Here is a 15710-nt window from a genome sequence, read left to right on the forward strand (position 1 = left end):
ACCAGAAACTTTGAAAGATAAAGGATGCTCAGATGGGCAGCATAAGAAGGTCACAGCCATAAACAGTAAAAATACTAAAATATAAACATTTTTCCTATAATGCTGAAGGTGTCACCTGACTGTAGGTCAGCGACCTGCCTGTCAGGCTGGGCAGAGTGGGACTGTACACGGCGCCAGGGCAGGAAAGGGCAGTCATTACAGAGCTGCGTTCCCTAGTCCCTGCCGTCCAGACCGAAAGTCAGCACCTGCTCACTGTCTTCCTCTCACTGGGTTTGAAACTTCTTATCTACCACTTCAAACCTCCTCCTCCATCCCTAAACCCGAATGATGACAATGGTCCTATTCATCTCAGAAACTTAACAAATCCATTTTGAAACTTGGCCAATTTTTTTTCTCAGCTCCTTAGTAATTGTGGGAAAAGTAAGCTAATAATCAAATGACTTGAGTAGATTTGGGGGTAGTTGAGGCTAACAAAGTCTCTCACCATTTAACAAAAGCTTTCATTTAAACAAAATTTGGTAAAGGTAGATGCAAAACCAAGCCCCTTCAATGCTTGAAGAAAATATGGTGGACCTTTAGTTTTACCAGGGATCTATCCTGAAACCTTCCTGAATCCCAAACTTGGGAACAGCAATATCACACAATACTTTCCTCTCCATTAGTCAGGACTCTTTGCTTGTAAATGACAGAAACGAGAGTGTATTGGAGGGCAGAATTCAAGGAATGGTTGGACAACCAAATCCAGGAAAAGTTAGGGGTGCAGTGGGCTTCTGTGAAGATGGGACCCAGGGACATATACCCCACCAGGGCTCTGTCCATCTCTCATTTGTGCTTCTCACTGCAAGCCATTTTCATTCCCTTTCCAACACTGGCACAAAATAAGGTCATTGAGAGGTCAAAAATCACTACTGGCAAGAGCTCAAGTTTTTTCTGACGGTAAATTGAAAAATCCCAGGAAGAGTCTTTGATTGGTCACTGAAGGTCCGGTGTCCACCCTGGATCAATCAGCTGTAAGAACATAGCAATTCCTGGTAGAACCACATGGTTGAGGTGAACTAGCAGCTGTTCTAAGAGCAAGGGGTGCTGGGTGAACCGTTTTGGAAAGTTGGGTATTGTAGAACAGCAGAGGAGGAGGGATACTGGGAGCTGCAGGAACACAGCTTTCCTAAGGACTCCAGGCCCAGGGGAGGGGCCGCGACACCACCACGAGGTGCACCACCGACGCTCTGTTTCCTCCACCTTCGCCTGGCAGGATGACCAGCACCGAGGGAATTCCACTGGGAGTGTCCCCGTTTCCATTTATGCCACTTCGCCCTCTACTTACGACCTGTTTTCTACACACGGAGCAGTCAGCTGCAATTCCCGATTGAGCTAAGCAGCGCTGTCATTTATTCCTTCTCTGATTGTTTCCTGCACAGACCATGAAGTATTTTAATACACAATGAAGAAAAATCAAATTTCTTTCCCTAACAGCTCCTCCTACAGAGCAAGAAGTGTTGGCAAGAATGTCATGAAAGAACCTGAAACAAAAATGACGACCACCAATGACTCACCAGTTAAGGCAGGGAAATGTGCTGGTGAAGAGTGAGCTTCAGCGTCAGACAGCCCAGGTCAGAACACCAGCTCCTCCACTTATTTGCCAACTTAATTTACAAAACCTCTCTGATGCTTGGGTTCCATACTCTCAAGTAACACCCATTATCCCTACCCTCCAGGATTAATGAGAAAATAAGATTATATATGAAATCATTTGCACAGTATATTAACAGTAATACCAGCAATTCTTAGGAATAACCATGGGTGGGACTACATTGTATTTAGTCTTTCATCTGCTAGAATGTACGTGCCACTGTAACAGGGAAGTCACTTCCGTTTGTTCACTTATGTAATCCAGGCACCTAGAACACTGAACCATATTAAGGTTTGTTGAATGACTGAATGTGAATCTCAGCATTTGGCACACAGTAGGCATTTAATACTTACTATTTAGTGAGACTTTACTATGTGCTGAGTGTTACACATTTTATCTCATTTAATTCTTACAAAGATGTATTATGCCATTCATTTTATCAATGAGGAGACTGAGGCCCAGGCAAATTAATTTACCTTCCTAAGCTCACAGAGTAAAATGCAAGAGCCAGGATTTGAATCTAGGTTGTCAGTTTCAGATGTTTGCTGAATTAGTTAGCAAGTAATGGCTCAGAATTAACTTGACAATTTAGTGAAAGTTCACTGTGGGTCTCACGCAAGTGAGGAGTTATCCTGGGGGCCAATTCTGCTGTTCATGTTGTACGTATTATGTGTACCCATGGTTTCGTGGGAGAGATCAGCGATGATCCAGCCCAGGAGCGCAGCCCACAGATATTTTCAATACCATTGCTGGGGTAGCAATGAGAAAAGAGTTCTCCACATTCTACAGGGAGAGTTATTAGACAAAAAAGGTGAAAAGTAGGTGTCCCAAGGTTATAAAGAGAATTAGTAGGTAAACTAGAAATAAAACTCAAATCACCTGCTCTGTTCTCACAGGACTCCCACTGTTACGGATTTGGAATCCTGCGTCTAGGAAAAAAGTGGTGTCATTGTGAGAAAGCAAAAATGTTTTCCTCAAATGAACGATCAAACAAAAACCCAGAAACAGGCTCATAAACACAAGAGAACAAACTGGTGCCAGAGGGGAGGAGGATGGAGGGATGGGTGAAATAGGTGAAGGGGATCAAGAGGTACAAACTTCCAGTTACAAAATAAGTCATGGGATGAAAGGTACAGCATGGGGAATCCTGTCAATAATATTGTAAAGCTTTGTACAGTGACAGATGGTAACTACACTTACCATGGTGAGCAGTTAGCATCTGTATAAAAGTTGAATCACTGTTGTACATCTAAAGCTATTATATTATGTCAACTCAATTCTATTTCCATATAAAAAAATGACTGTACCAAAAATGTTTTCCTTTTCAAAGAACTCAGCTACTAACATATTTATTTACAATCAATTATTTCCGAAGAAAAAAATCATATAAAATAATGACATTCATAGAAAGGATTCTGTTTGGAATCATTTTTAATTTAAAAATAACTTCACAGAAGTTTATTACAGGAAAGTTTAAAACACAGATGAGGAAGAAAGCTTAATTTTATTACCACCATACAATCTTTGTGTATATCCTCCCAGTCAGTTTTATATTTTTTTCTTCTACAAAAATGGGATAAAACTGTATATGTTTTCTAGCTTATATTTTCCAATTAATAAATTGTAACTTTCTTCCTATGTCAGTAAATCCATTTTTTTAAACTGAGAAACTCCATTGTATTTACACGTAAAGTGAAAATTCAAATTGTTTCTAATTCTTCCCCATTATAAACAAGGCCAGAGATGCACATATTCACGCTAAATCTTTTTGTACGTGCTTAATTATTTCCATAGAATGGATTTCCAGAAGTAGACTTGCTGGGTCAAAAGGCTGCATTTGGAATTTTTCAATTTAAGCGCAAACATCTGGTTTAAATATAGTTTCAACTTGTCTTTCAGTTCCTTTTTAGTTTCTTTTTTAGTATCAAGAACCGCAACAAACACATGGCAAGAAGCCCCAGAGACTCACCGAAGGAGTATCTCTCTATATATTCCTTCCCCCTCTCTCTCTCCCTTCAGAAGAAACAATTTTCATGATTTAGGAAGACGAAAGGAGTAAATGAAAACAAAATAATAATGTTGACCCCAAGTAACAAAGACTAGTTGGCCCCACTAATAGCTAGGGAAATAAAATTCCATCATAAGAGGCATACAGAATATTACATGAGGCACCATGGGAAGATTTTGAAGAAATGAAGTATGTCTAATCCTGGCCCTTGAGAACCTTAAAATTCAGTTCAAAGGAGAAATTATAACTACCCAAAAAGATTCAGAAGAACACAAAAAGGCCACACACAAGAGGCAGAAGGGTTGGTAATTCAGTTAAGTGAAATAATCAGTTAAAGCAAACTATCATCATAAAAAGATACATTGAATATTTTATTTTAAAGGAGTGCTTGAAGAACATTTATGCACAATCTCTGTCAAGGGGTTTTCTTTTGGAAGAGGACCATCAGTAGGAGTTCCACAATGCTTTTTTTGGTCAATGGGCTTCATGTTTGGTTTCCTTCATTAAAAAAAAAAATGCTTAATACAGTTTTTAATTTAAAAATAAAGCTTTTTTGCTTTTTTTTAGTTAACAAGAATTGTCTCCCATATTTGTTCTCTCACCCATAGCCAATTCTATTTTAATTGTTTTTAGAGAGTTACTCTTAGCTAGTCTTCTTCAAATCTCAACTCGGTTTTTATAGAAGCAAGTCTGTTTTCAAGCTCCTATTTCATAACAGACATCAGTCAGTAAGCCTCACAGAGGGAATGCAGAAAAGTAGTTCATACAAAGAGTTACACAGAAGTCTGTTACTTCTTTTACACAACATGAGTGTTTCTCAGATCAAATCCAGACGGCATCTACCGCGTAAATACCCTTCTGGGGTGAAACAGTGGAAGGACGAATAAAATATGTAACTTCTCTTCTTTGTGGGCAGTGTGTTAAAGAGCCAGTGGCACACAACATCAACCCGACCTGTGAGGATGGAGCTCTAGAAGATTCTTAGGCATCTATGGGTCAGGGAGTGATTTTCCTGAAAAACTCTAAGGATCTATTGAGATGTACAGGATCGGTAAGTACACCTTAAAAAGTAAAACATGTGAGGCTGTTGGCATTAAAAGTCCTCTGAATTAACATGAAAATCATACTTCACTAGTCCTTCAGAAGTGCTGATATCATGGTGAAGAAGAGGCCACTCCAGACTAAAGGTTATGAGCTCTGAGTTCTAGCCCAATTACGCAACAGTAAGTAGCAGTGTGGTTTGTACAAGTTACTGAGGCCTTCTGAGTTCCCTCTTCCCAATCTGTCAAACAAAGTGAATTAGTGCTAGATGATTACTAAGATTCTCTTCAGTTCAACAACTCTACTATTCTTTAAGGAGAACCAGTAAGTATATAAAAAACGCAAGCAGTACACACTACAGTTTAGACTTCCCAGGGGTTTACTGAATCAATCTAGATTCTAAAATCTAGTCAAGAGCTGGGAAATCACCTAGTATAATCACATCTCACGTTATTTAACAATTCAACAAATATTCAGGGAGTGTCTACGATGCTGGGGGTATTTCACAAAACAAGGGAAATATCTGCCTTCATGGACCCTAGAGTCTGCTGAGGGATACAGATGATTCAACAGTTACAATAAAGTCTGATCATTGCTAAGATGGAAGAAGTAGAATGTTCTAACAGGAAGAGTATGTACATAATGCAGTAGAGAAGGCTTTTCTCAATACAGTTGTAGCTACATGAGGCCTAAGAGGATAAGAAAAGGTTCATTAGCAGGGCTCAGGTGGAGGGTGCACAGAGTGTGAAGGTACAGAGCTGGGGAAGAGGTGGCTCCCCTGGTATCCGAGGCTGAACCGCCTAGAACCAGGGATGAAGTAAAAAGTAGAAAGGGGAGCCCCAGGACCACAGAACCTCACACTTCTGCCTTTAGCTTCCTAGCAGCGGCGGGTGGGCGCGGGGCGAGGGAGGTGACACAGTCATCAAAACTTTGAGTAGGCAGATGATAGAATCAGAGTAACATTTTCAAAAGATTACGCTGGCTGGGATGTGAAGAAGAGATTGTAGGACAAAACCCGTGGCAGAGAATCACTGGGAGGCTGCTTGCGGGAATCTAGAGAAAGGACGGAGCCCTGAATTAAAATACCAGCAGCAGGGACGCAGAGAGATTTAGAAGCTGGGACAGGACGTGGTGATGAAGCCAATGGCAGGGGAAAGAGGAGTCGAAAATGATTCCCAGAATTCCAGCTTAAGATATTGGGTAGAAAATTTTCCATTGTTTGCTAAGAGGTTTGGATATAAGCCTGGAGTTGCCGGCAGGCATTTTGCCATCATTTGCAAAGAGGCTGCCTGAGAATGGAGCCAACACAGAGGAAAACAAAGCTAAGAGAGAGAGAGAGTGAGGCTGTGGCGTCCTTAGTTTTGGGCTCGGAGCCCCCCTGGCGCAGATCCGCCCCGGCCTTCTCAGGCGCGTGGGTCCGCGCCGTCCGGGAGGTTTCGGTGGTGGAGGCGGCGGTCTGGTTGGTGGGTTGCTTGCATCAGCCGAGCTGGGGTTCTGTCACTTGGAGCCAAACGAATCCAAGAAGAGCGGGGACAGTGGGGGTGGGGGGCCCGCGGGAGAACTGCCACTCGGCAGTGACACAGGGTGACGAGCCCAGGAGGGAGGCAGGAGGGAAAGGAGGCCAGGGAGGGACGGCGCCCGGAGGAGAGAGGCTTTCAGGGACAAGCACGTGGCCAGGGACGCGCAGCGCCACCGAGAGACACAGGCACTGGGCTTGGCGACCAGGCGGAGCCGTGCCCCTGTGCGGGCAGTTTCTGGGCAGGGCTGGGCGGACAGGGCAGGCTGAAGGCAGGGGCGGAGGGAGGGGGAGAGAAATAATTCTACATTAAGTCGCTAATCTGTGAAGGTGAAGGTTGCCAGGGAGACGTTTTGGTCGGATGAGATGGGAGAAAGCAGAAGGGCTAAAGAGAAGGACGCAGGAGAGGGAGAAACCCCCTGACGGAGGTCAAGGGCTCGGGCCAGGGCACAGCCGTACAGGGGGGCACTGACTCCCAGGGAAGGACACTTCTTCCGTTAGAACCGGACAGAGAGAATGAAAGAGGCCGCAGAACTGACGCCACGTGTTAGCGTGGCCCCCAGGACTTGGTGTTACGGTCTGACAAACTGTCTTCTCCATAAAGTAGTGGGCAGGGTCCTTGCTGAGAGCGAAGAGACCCTGTGGGGTGAGGGGGTGAGGGAGGATGGAGTTCATCTGAAAATCTGCTGGGGAAACCGGAGAGAAATTAGGAAAAGACAGAAGAACTGACTGGGAGCCACGAGAAACCATTCCATAGTTTCACTAAAATCTGAAAGTTGAAGAAAGGATGGAATCTGGAGGAAAATGGGTTGATTATAGTGAGGTACCCGATTTATCAAAGGTCTCTATATTTTATAAATTATAAAAAGTGTTAGTACTGGGACATTCTTCATTGCTGATCGAAAGAAGGAACTTTAAGGTCTGGGGATATGACATGCAGCCTTACCGCGTCATAAACTGTCAACCGGTGGACATCAACCGCCGAAGTTCTCACAAAATGCTGTGATAGATCCCAGAGTGGCTGATAAGAGTCAGCAGGCTAGAATACGATAGAGATCTGGGTTTAAAAAATAAAACTCGAGCTATGCTTGTCAAATAAAGATTCTGAGATCTCAGTGACCACCCAGTCAAGAGATCAAAGTTACCGGCAACAGTTCTTTTAGGAGACGTGACCCTGGGGTTGAGCAAATACCAAATACCAAGAAGCTATGAGTTAAGGTCCTTTCCAGGGCCAAGACTCTGAAGTGTCCGTTGAGAGAGATAAGAGCTCACGTGAGACATGTGCCTCTGCAAGGCCTTATCCTGGCCACATTAGGTATCTATATGTTCAAGGTCTATACGTACATTTAGTTGCATCATCAACAAGGTTTTTGGACCATATTGTCTCAGCCCTTCCTGAAAAGTCTCCTCTGAGTTACAATGTGATATCTTGTCTTCAGAGAGGTCTGATACAAATTCTCTGAACATTGCTTTCTGTCATTTAGAGTCGGGGGCATCTCCTATGGAATTATTCAGTATTCTTCACAAAGGAAATATAAACAAAAACAAAACGCCCAGGTGGGAACTTCCAGGCCTCCCTTGCCTGGGTTTTCATGGATCTGCCCCATTTCTTACCAATCATTTCCAGGTTCTCAAGCTGGAAAGTCCATTCCCCCTGGCCCTTCGGAGTACTCAGTCTCCTCAGACTTCACTCATTTAGGGTACGCGTCCCAGAAGCAAGAGGATGTGCTAAGAGCACATCATCCCTCACCTTGAAAGACTCACAGACTTAGTAAACAATGTCAACGCAGAGTGACTGGTGTCGTGACAGACAGCAGAGGGGGCAAAAGGTAGAGGTGATCGTCTCTTCCAGGGTGGGCAGGGTCAGGAAGGCCTCACTGAGGAGGTGACATTTCAGCAGTGTTGAAGGATGAGGATTCCCCCAGTCAGGGAAGGATGCAAAAGAGTGGAAAGCAGAGGAAGTAAGAGTATAAAAATGCAAGAGATGTGGAACAGGCTAACTTCCAGGGGCTGCAAGTTGCTTTGCATGATTCGAGCACCAGGTGTAAAGAGAGGCCAGATTATAAGTCCATCCAACAGTGAGAAGGGACCAGACACTGGTGGCTGAAGAACAGTTAAGAAGTCTGAGCTTTATTCTGGCCCAGGTGTGAATCGATCATTTTTTCCCTTGGCTTAGGTTAGATAAGATTAGAATTTTTGAAAGAGAACTGTCGCTTAAACACAAAGGGGAAAGCAAACAAATACAAAAAGCAAACATATTAAAAAGTAAGAATGAACAGCCCACAGATCCCAGATTTCTTGGCCAGCTTCCCTAAGTTCCAGCCCCAGACTGGCTTAGCTCCTGGAACTTAGAGCTGGATGGTGCAGCCCAAACCCTCTTTTTCTCCTCAACCCATCCATGCTGGTGCTCCAACAGCCCACCACGCCCTTTGTCCACCAGCGCAAACATAAGGCCAGTGCGAGTCTTGCTCCTTCTCAGTTGCATCTCTTAGTATTTGCCCCTGGGCAGTCTCCCACCGAGGTTGGCTGAGTTTCTGACCCTTGGCAATCTTGTTCTAGATTGGGGGTCAGCAAAACCTTTTTGTAAAGGGCCACATAGGAAATATTTTAGCTCAGTGACTATACATATTTCTGTCACAGCTACTCAACTCTCCTGTTGTATCATGAAAGCAGCCACCAGCAATATGTAAACAAGAAGGCATGGCTATGTTCCGATAAAGCTTTATTTATGAACAGTGAGATTTGAATTTTATATCATTTTCTTGCATCATTAAATTTTATTCTTCTTTTGATTTTCTGTCAACCATATAAAATATGTAAAAACCATTCTTAGCCCACCAACGATACAAAAACAGACAGTGGGCCACATCTGGCTTGTGGACTCGAGTTTGCCAGCTCTGTTCTGGGCACTAATTCCCAGGGCAAAGATGGCCTCTTTCACTTTTGCCTAATAGTTTACTATTATAACAGACAGTAATAATACTACTACATAATGTGTTGAGCAGCAATTAGGTGCCAGGTAATATGTACCACAGAGAGCTGCTCTGAAGGCTAAGGAAAGTAACACATATAAAGCACTTAACATGTTTCACCTGAAGTAAGCATCAATAATTGTTAGTACTATTATTATTACTGTTTACATATCTTACCTCTGACAGGTAAAATGACTTACACAAGGCAGATATCAACATCCCACTGAGGATCAGAAAATTAAGTAATTTGTGAAATCACATAGCTAGTAAATAGCATACCCGGGATTTGAACCAGATTTACCTGACTTCAAAGTCCATGGCCTTTCCACTACATCATGACTTCCTGTTTTATCTGAGTTACATTCACTGGCTGGCTATTAATCCCTGGCGTGCCCATCAGCAGTGGCCATTACCAGCCCCGGAGCCTGCCATCTTGTGCCAAGAGAGCTTATTCTATTCTTGCTTTAAAACTTAAACGCCGTTGGACTACTTAGCTCTTGTTTCCTGCCAAGGGATTCTCTGCCCCCGTTATAGCAGTAAATATGACTGAGCTCATGAACAATCAGATGTTTTCCTGCCCAGATGTCCAATTCTGCCCACTTCTCCAGGTTCTTCTGACGTAACTTCCTGAGGGTGACTCGCCCGCAATCCCACCACCGCGGCATTCTAACTGAAAACTACACGTGAGATGATCTCCACCAAAGACAGCAAGAGTGGCGTTGCATAAAAACCATTCATCTGCGCGATCTTTTCAGAGTTGTCCATAAAATGTTATTGAAGATACTGTCCACAGTTTCAGAATTACATTCAAGGGTTCATGTGATAAATTCTTCCTTGAATTTAGTTCCAGGGGAAAAAAAAATGTCTTCCCTGTAGTTGACCATATATTTTATCTTGCCAGAATAAGAAATGATGTAACCCAGCCTGTTTCCTTTTACATTGCGGCTTCCAAGAAACCTAAAGCCAAATTCCATGCCAAAATGTCTCACCTTGAGTTCCTCGAGGGAGCTCCTTCTGCTTCACTACTATGACCACTTACGTGTTTTATAATTTTAGAAAGAACTAGAACATTCTGTGTGTCTCCTGTATGCCAGGCACTGTGCCCTTCCTGATGTGTTCCCCCCTGGTTAAGTGGTTTCAAATCTGGTGCTTGTTTTATTAAACTACCCTAGTGCCTTCATTTTTAAGTTATTTTTATGCCTCACGTCTCCTGGAAGCAGGAAGATAGTGGCATATATCAGATTTTTTTAAAAAGCTCTACTCACATGTACGCACATAGCTGTGAAGAGCTAACCTGGCTTTGTACTTACAGGCCACAGGATGGGGTTATCATTCCGTGAATATCGGGGTTTTTCCAGATGGCACTGTCTTCCGCATCTCTGTCCCTCTGCTTGTCTCTGTGAATCACTCCTTTTGTCTGCCTTTTGGGGTTTCTGCTGTGGGTGCCACTGTGATCCTCCATGAGGGCGTAAAGGAGTCAGGTGGACCCCACACTTGGGCTGGCCACAAGCGAGTTACATGCGTGGCACTCCCGTGCTTCTGCATCTGCACCCCTGACTCGCATCCTAACGAGAACTCTTTAGCTCTGGAGGCTTCCTCGTTGGAATCACGACTCTGGCATTCGGCACCCTTCCACTTCCCCTTGTATCACTTCCCCTCAACTCTGCCGGTTCCCTGGTGACCTTTCCAGGAGTCAGAGAGGGTGTATGTCCCTTAGGAGTATATGGGCAAGGGCGGCTGGCAGAGCATCTGGAATAAAGCTGGCAGACAGCTGTTACTAGATAGCAAAATCAGAAACTGGAGGGGATACTTGGCACAATGTAGGCCTTCAAATAAGTGAGAATGAATGAACTCAGACTTATCACCCCTCTCCCACCTTGAAACCTAGACAAAGCCAGCAACCAAACACCGAATTCTAAGCACCCATCTTATGAATTTGCTGCAGCAAAGCTGATAAAGGAAAACTTGGTTTCCTCTTTCTGCTTAAAAGGAAACCAGGGCACACCTCCGTCTATCAGCTCAGAGAGGTTCCTTATCAGTACCAGGCATGACGATCAGGCAGCGACATCATATTTTTGCTCTGAATTCTGCCCTTGCCTTAACTTGCTCACTGACCCTGGCAAGTCCCTTGATAACTCTGGGCCTCACTGCTCTCATCTGCAAACGGCGGAGCTTGAACTAAGAGGTATCTGTCTCTGGAAGCTTCCAGCTTTACACATCTGTGATGTGTCCTCTAGGAATCCAGCCAGCATTCTTCTTTGGGGGCTGGGTTTTACAAGATGTCTATTAAATTTTTCCTAGTCTTCTTATCACACATTTATCACAAGATCCTGGACTTTGGTCATCTGACCATAATATGATGCTTTTTTTTTGGTGGCAAAACACACGTAATAAGTTTACCATTTTAGCCATTTTTCAATATACAGTCCAGAGTCCTTAAGGACATTCACATCATTGCGCAGCCATCGCCACCGTCCACCTCCAGAACGTGCTCGTCATCCCAAACGGAAACCATCCCCATTAAACAGCACTTCCCATGTCCTCTCCCCTTGTCCCTGGACACCCCCATTCTATTTTTTGTCTCTATGAATTTGACTGCTATACATAGAACCATGCAGTACTTGTCCCTGTGGGTCTGGCTTATGTCACTCCCCATAATGTCCTCAAAGTTCAACCACGTTGCAGCCTGTGTCAGAATGTCCTTCCGTTGTAAGGCTGAGGAATACTCCACTGTATGTACCCACTGCATCTTGATGACCCATTCTTCCATTAGAGACGTTTGGGTTGTTTCCCCCTTTTCACTATCGTGAATAATGCTGCTGCTCTGAACACAGGTGTGCTAACATCTGTTTGAGACCCTGCCTTCACTTCTTTGGAGTATGTGTCCAAAAGTGGAATTGCTGGATCACATGGTAATTCTACATTTACTATTTTGAGGAATTGCCACACTGTTTTGTTCAATGGGACTTTTAAATGCAGAGACAGAACTGCTTAAGAAGCTGGGCATTGCAGTGTTATTGCCAATGCTGACTCCTGGGAGATGTTTCTAGGGTGTAGATTTGCCTAGAAAGGTCGTCTTGTCTCATTCTCTAGGAAAGCAGAGCCCACTTGCTATTCAGAATGAGCCTGCCCTAGACCCCGGGCCTGGAGCTGATCCTGTCCCTGCCTCAGTAACAACTTCTGTAAAGCAGGCTAATAACACTTAATTTGCAGGGTTTTTATGAGGGGCAGGGTTGATGTACACAAAGCACTGAGGTAAGAACTTATAAAACGAAGATAAGAATCTTACCCAACTGACTGCAAAGGCTGGTTGAGAAAACCAAGCAAAATAACACATGAGAAAGCTGAGGATGGGATCGCATTCTACAAATGCTATGCCCTCAACACTTCTGCTGATCACTGCTACGGCCTCCTACCCATTCTTCCTGCCTCCTGGTCTCTTAAGTCTACCCTTGATTCAGCTTCAGAGCGAGCTGCCTAAAGCAGATAGGATCCTGTCGTTTTCCTGCTCGAGTTTTCACCTCGAGTTTTCAGTGGCCCACCTAACCTTCACGAGGCCTTCTGTGATCTGACCCCTCCCTCTCTCTTCAGTTCTATCTCTTATTTTTCGGACCTCGCCTCTTGCTACTTTACCTCCATGATTTTGTTAATGTTTGTTCCCTCTACCTGGAGCACTCTTCCCCCACTTTGGCCAAAAGTTAGTCATCCTTTAATAGTAATTTCAGGCACTGACTTTTCCAGAAGGCCTTTCCTGACTCACCAGACTAGAATAGGAGCCCACAGCACCAGGATCAGATACCTACTGCATGCCAAGCACACACTCTATTATCATTATCTGTGGGTTGATCTCCCCAACAAGATCTGCCTCTTAAAGTCAGGGGTTAAATTACACTTCTTTGCATTTCCTGGCTTAGTACAGTGCTAGAAGGCTTGCTGAATGGATACATGGATATGAACAAACGGGGTGATGCTTTTGTTAGAAAGTTGGGATCCTTTGCACATGATAAACTTTTCGACTTTATCAGAATAACCACTTCTATAGTCTCATATTATACAACTATTATTAGAATAATTCGTATTCTTATATAATGAAGAGTTTGTTTATTTTTTAATTGGCACCACAGGGATGGAAGCCAAGGGGAAACTCTTTTGAGATCCTTTATCCCTTTCTCCCTCCAAAACAAATGGTGTGTTGCTAAATTGAGCTCCTCGGGTCTCCACGGTTCTTCTGAGAGAGGCTTTCGCTTCCTCAGCGTCTGAGAAATATCCTGGCCCCTACTTGCGTGGTCCTGGCAATGCAGCCCCCGGGGTGAGATCATCCTTGTAGCTGTTTTTCACTAGGAGTGGGCTTTTAAAGTCCAGTCTGGCACTTTGTAGGTGTTTGATACGCACTGCTCAGGAACTGGGTCAGGTATGAGTTGCTAGTTCGTGCTCACTCCTGGAAACTCCAATCCGTGGCTAGAGGTTAATTTATCTGCTTTGGAAACACCAACTGTGCCAGCTGTGATGTTTTTGAAGTAATAAGGGTATTGGAAGGTTGTAAAAGCAATGGGCCAACTGTTTAAATTAACCTAAAGTGTATATATATATATATATAGTTTATGTGGGAAACATTTGATCTGCATATTTTTAGTGGGTCCATGAATTTGTGGTTCAGTTTTCTTTATACAAGTGTGTTTTTCCATGAAAAATGAAGATAACTTAGTGGCCCTACCTTCTCTTCTCAGAGGCAGAAATGTTTTACAACCTAGGTTGCCTGATTTCCCATCTTCCTCCTTTTATTGTCATCTGATTGGTTAATTAGGATCATGTTCACCTCAAGAGTATCTTTTAGCCTTCCTAGTTATAACCTTTATTATTAAACAACAAATGAAATTGCTTGGATGCCGCAAGTAGAATCAATCAATTGATACTGGAATGGATATAATATAGGGTGAGGGTTTAAAAAAACTATTCCTTTAAAAACGTAAATTTTACACTGGGGATAGGGATCAGACTACCAAAATGCTACCCGGACTCTTAAGTAGGCAAAGGTGGAGACACCGTAGAATTTCAGCCTGGAGCTCCCAGGCTGGGTTATTTCGGGCGTCTTTATCACCAAAGGGAGCCCCAGGGTCACAGGAAGCGAGGCTGAATGGAAGGAGCCGTGGGGGGTGACCCAGAAACAGGCTGAGGCGGACAGACACCAACAAGCTTAAGCTATTCCAGGTGCCCCATATTCCAGGACTTTCTATCTGACAAACTTTTTTTTTAAAAACCTCAAACTGTGGGATCTGTAGACCGGGGTCGGCTGTGCTTCGGGGGGCTCTGGGCTGTGGCAACTGGAACTGTGCGGGAAGCGGTGTCTTGGAGAGCGGTGCCGGGGCGCGGCGTGCTCGGGTCTATCAGAGGCTTGGGTCAGAGGACAGCCACCTCCCGGGAGGGTGCGCAGGCGGGCGCGCGACAGACGCCTCACCCAGTACCCGAAACAGCGGGGCTCCGGACCCCCACCGACATGCAGTTTTCCGAGTTCTCGCACACGCACGCATCTGACGGAATGACACCCACCCAAGATCCCACGCACTGTAACCCCCCGGGGTCGGCATCCACGCACAAGGCAGATGGGGGTGAGCCGGGAGCGTGGAAGGACCCCGGCGGGAACTCCCAAAGCAGGCTTCCCTGAGCCCAGCAAAGTCTGGGGGCACCGACAAGAGTTTTAAAATTACTCCCGCCGAGCAAACCGGGCTGCTTCATCTCTAAACTTATGCAGCTCCAGTCCGCAAAACTAAGAGAGGACTTCGACCCCCGCCCCCAAAAGGGGTGGTCCTAAGAGCCCCCTACCTTGCTACAGCGCCAGCGGGTGAGGGCTCCGAGGCTGCGCACAGCGCGGGGCAAGCACGGCCGCAGCAGGTAGAGGGGGTCCCGCGCGGGCAACAGCGACCCCGCCCCGGCCCCGCCCCGCCCCACCTCGCCGGGGCCCCGCCCCCGGCAGCCCCGCCCGCGCCCGCAAACCCTCCGGCGCCGCCGCAGCCCGGTCACCTCCGGGCGCGCGCACGACTGAGCCCGACGCATTGTGGGAGCCGGGGGCCACCGCCAAGCCGACACTGACCCCTGGTGGGCGCGTCCGGGAAGAGCGGATCTGCCCGAGTGGCGGAGCGAGGCCAGCCTGCTGGTGCGCCAGTCACTGCTCCCATCTCGGCGAATACAAAACCCACCACATGCTTTGAAAGTGTCTGCGGCCACCTTCCTAGTGTAGTGACATAAGGAAAAACTGAAGCAACGTTAAGCCCAGAGAAAGCTTTTTAAACTAGGGAGAATCGTTTTCAAATCATAAGACTAAATGACGTTAAGATTACAGAGAAATCTGCACACTGCGTTTTCATTTCTGGTGAAATCACAAATTGGCTCAAACTGTGAATAATGGAGTAATAATGTAACAGGAATTTCAGAGCTGTGTAATCCAGGGCTTTCTTTTCTGAGTATATACCTCAAGGAAATAGTGCAAGAGAGGACAAAAAGTAAATGATGCAAACATACTCAGTGTGAAAAATTCAAAAATAACAA

The 15710-nt window shown here is 45.0% G+C and overlaps 1 protein-coding gene across 1 annotated transcript in view; it reads right to left on the bottom strand.

The window, feature by feature from the left end:
* Positions 1-15111, bottom strand: part of EXTL3 (exostosin like glycosyltransferase 3) — a 101406-nt gene extending 86295 nt beyond the window's left edge. Inside the window, exon 1 of the mRNA XM_057506204.1 lies at positions 14988-15111. The gene's annotated coding sequence lies outside the window, so the exon portion shown is untranslated. The remainder of the gene's footprint in view (positions 1-14987) is intronic.
* Positions 15112-15710: the final 599 nt, after the last annotated feature.

The sequence above is a fragment of the Manis pentadactyla genome, chromosome 1 (assembly GCF_030020395.1).
Source record: "Manis pentadactyla isolate mManPen7 chromosome 1, mManPen7.hap1, whole genome shotgun sequence".
NCBI lineage: Eukaryota > Metazoa > Chordata > Mammalia > Pholidota > Manidae > Manis > Manis pentadactyla.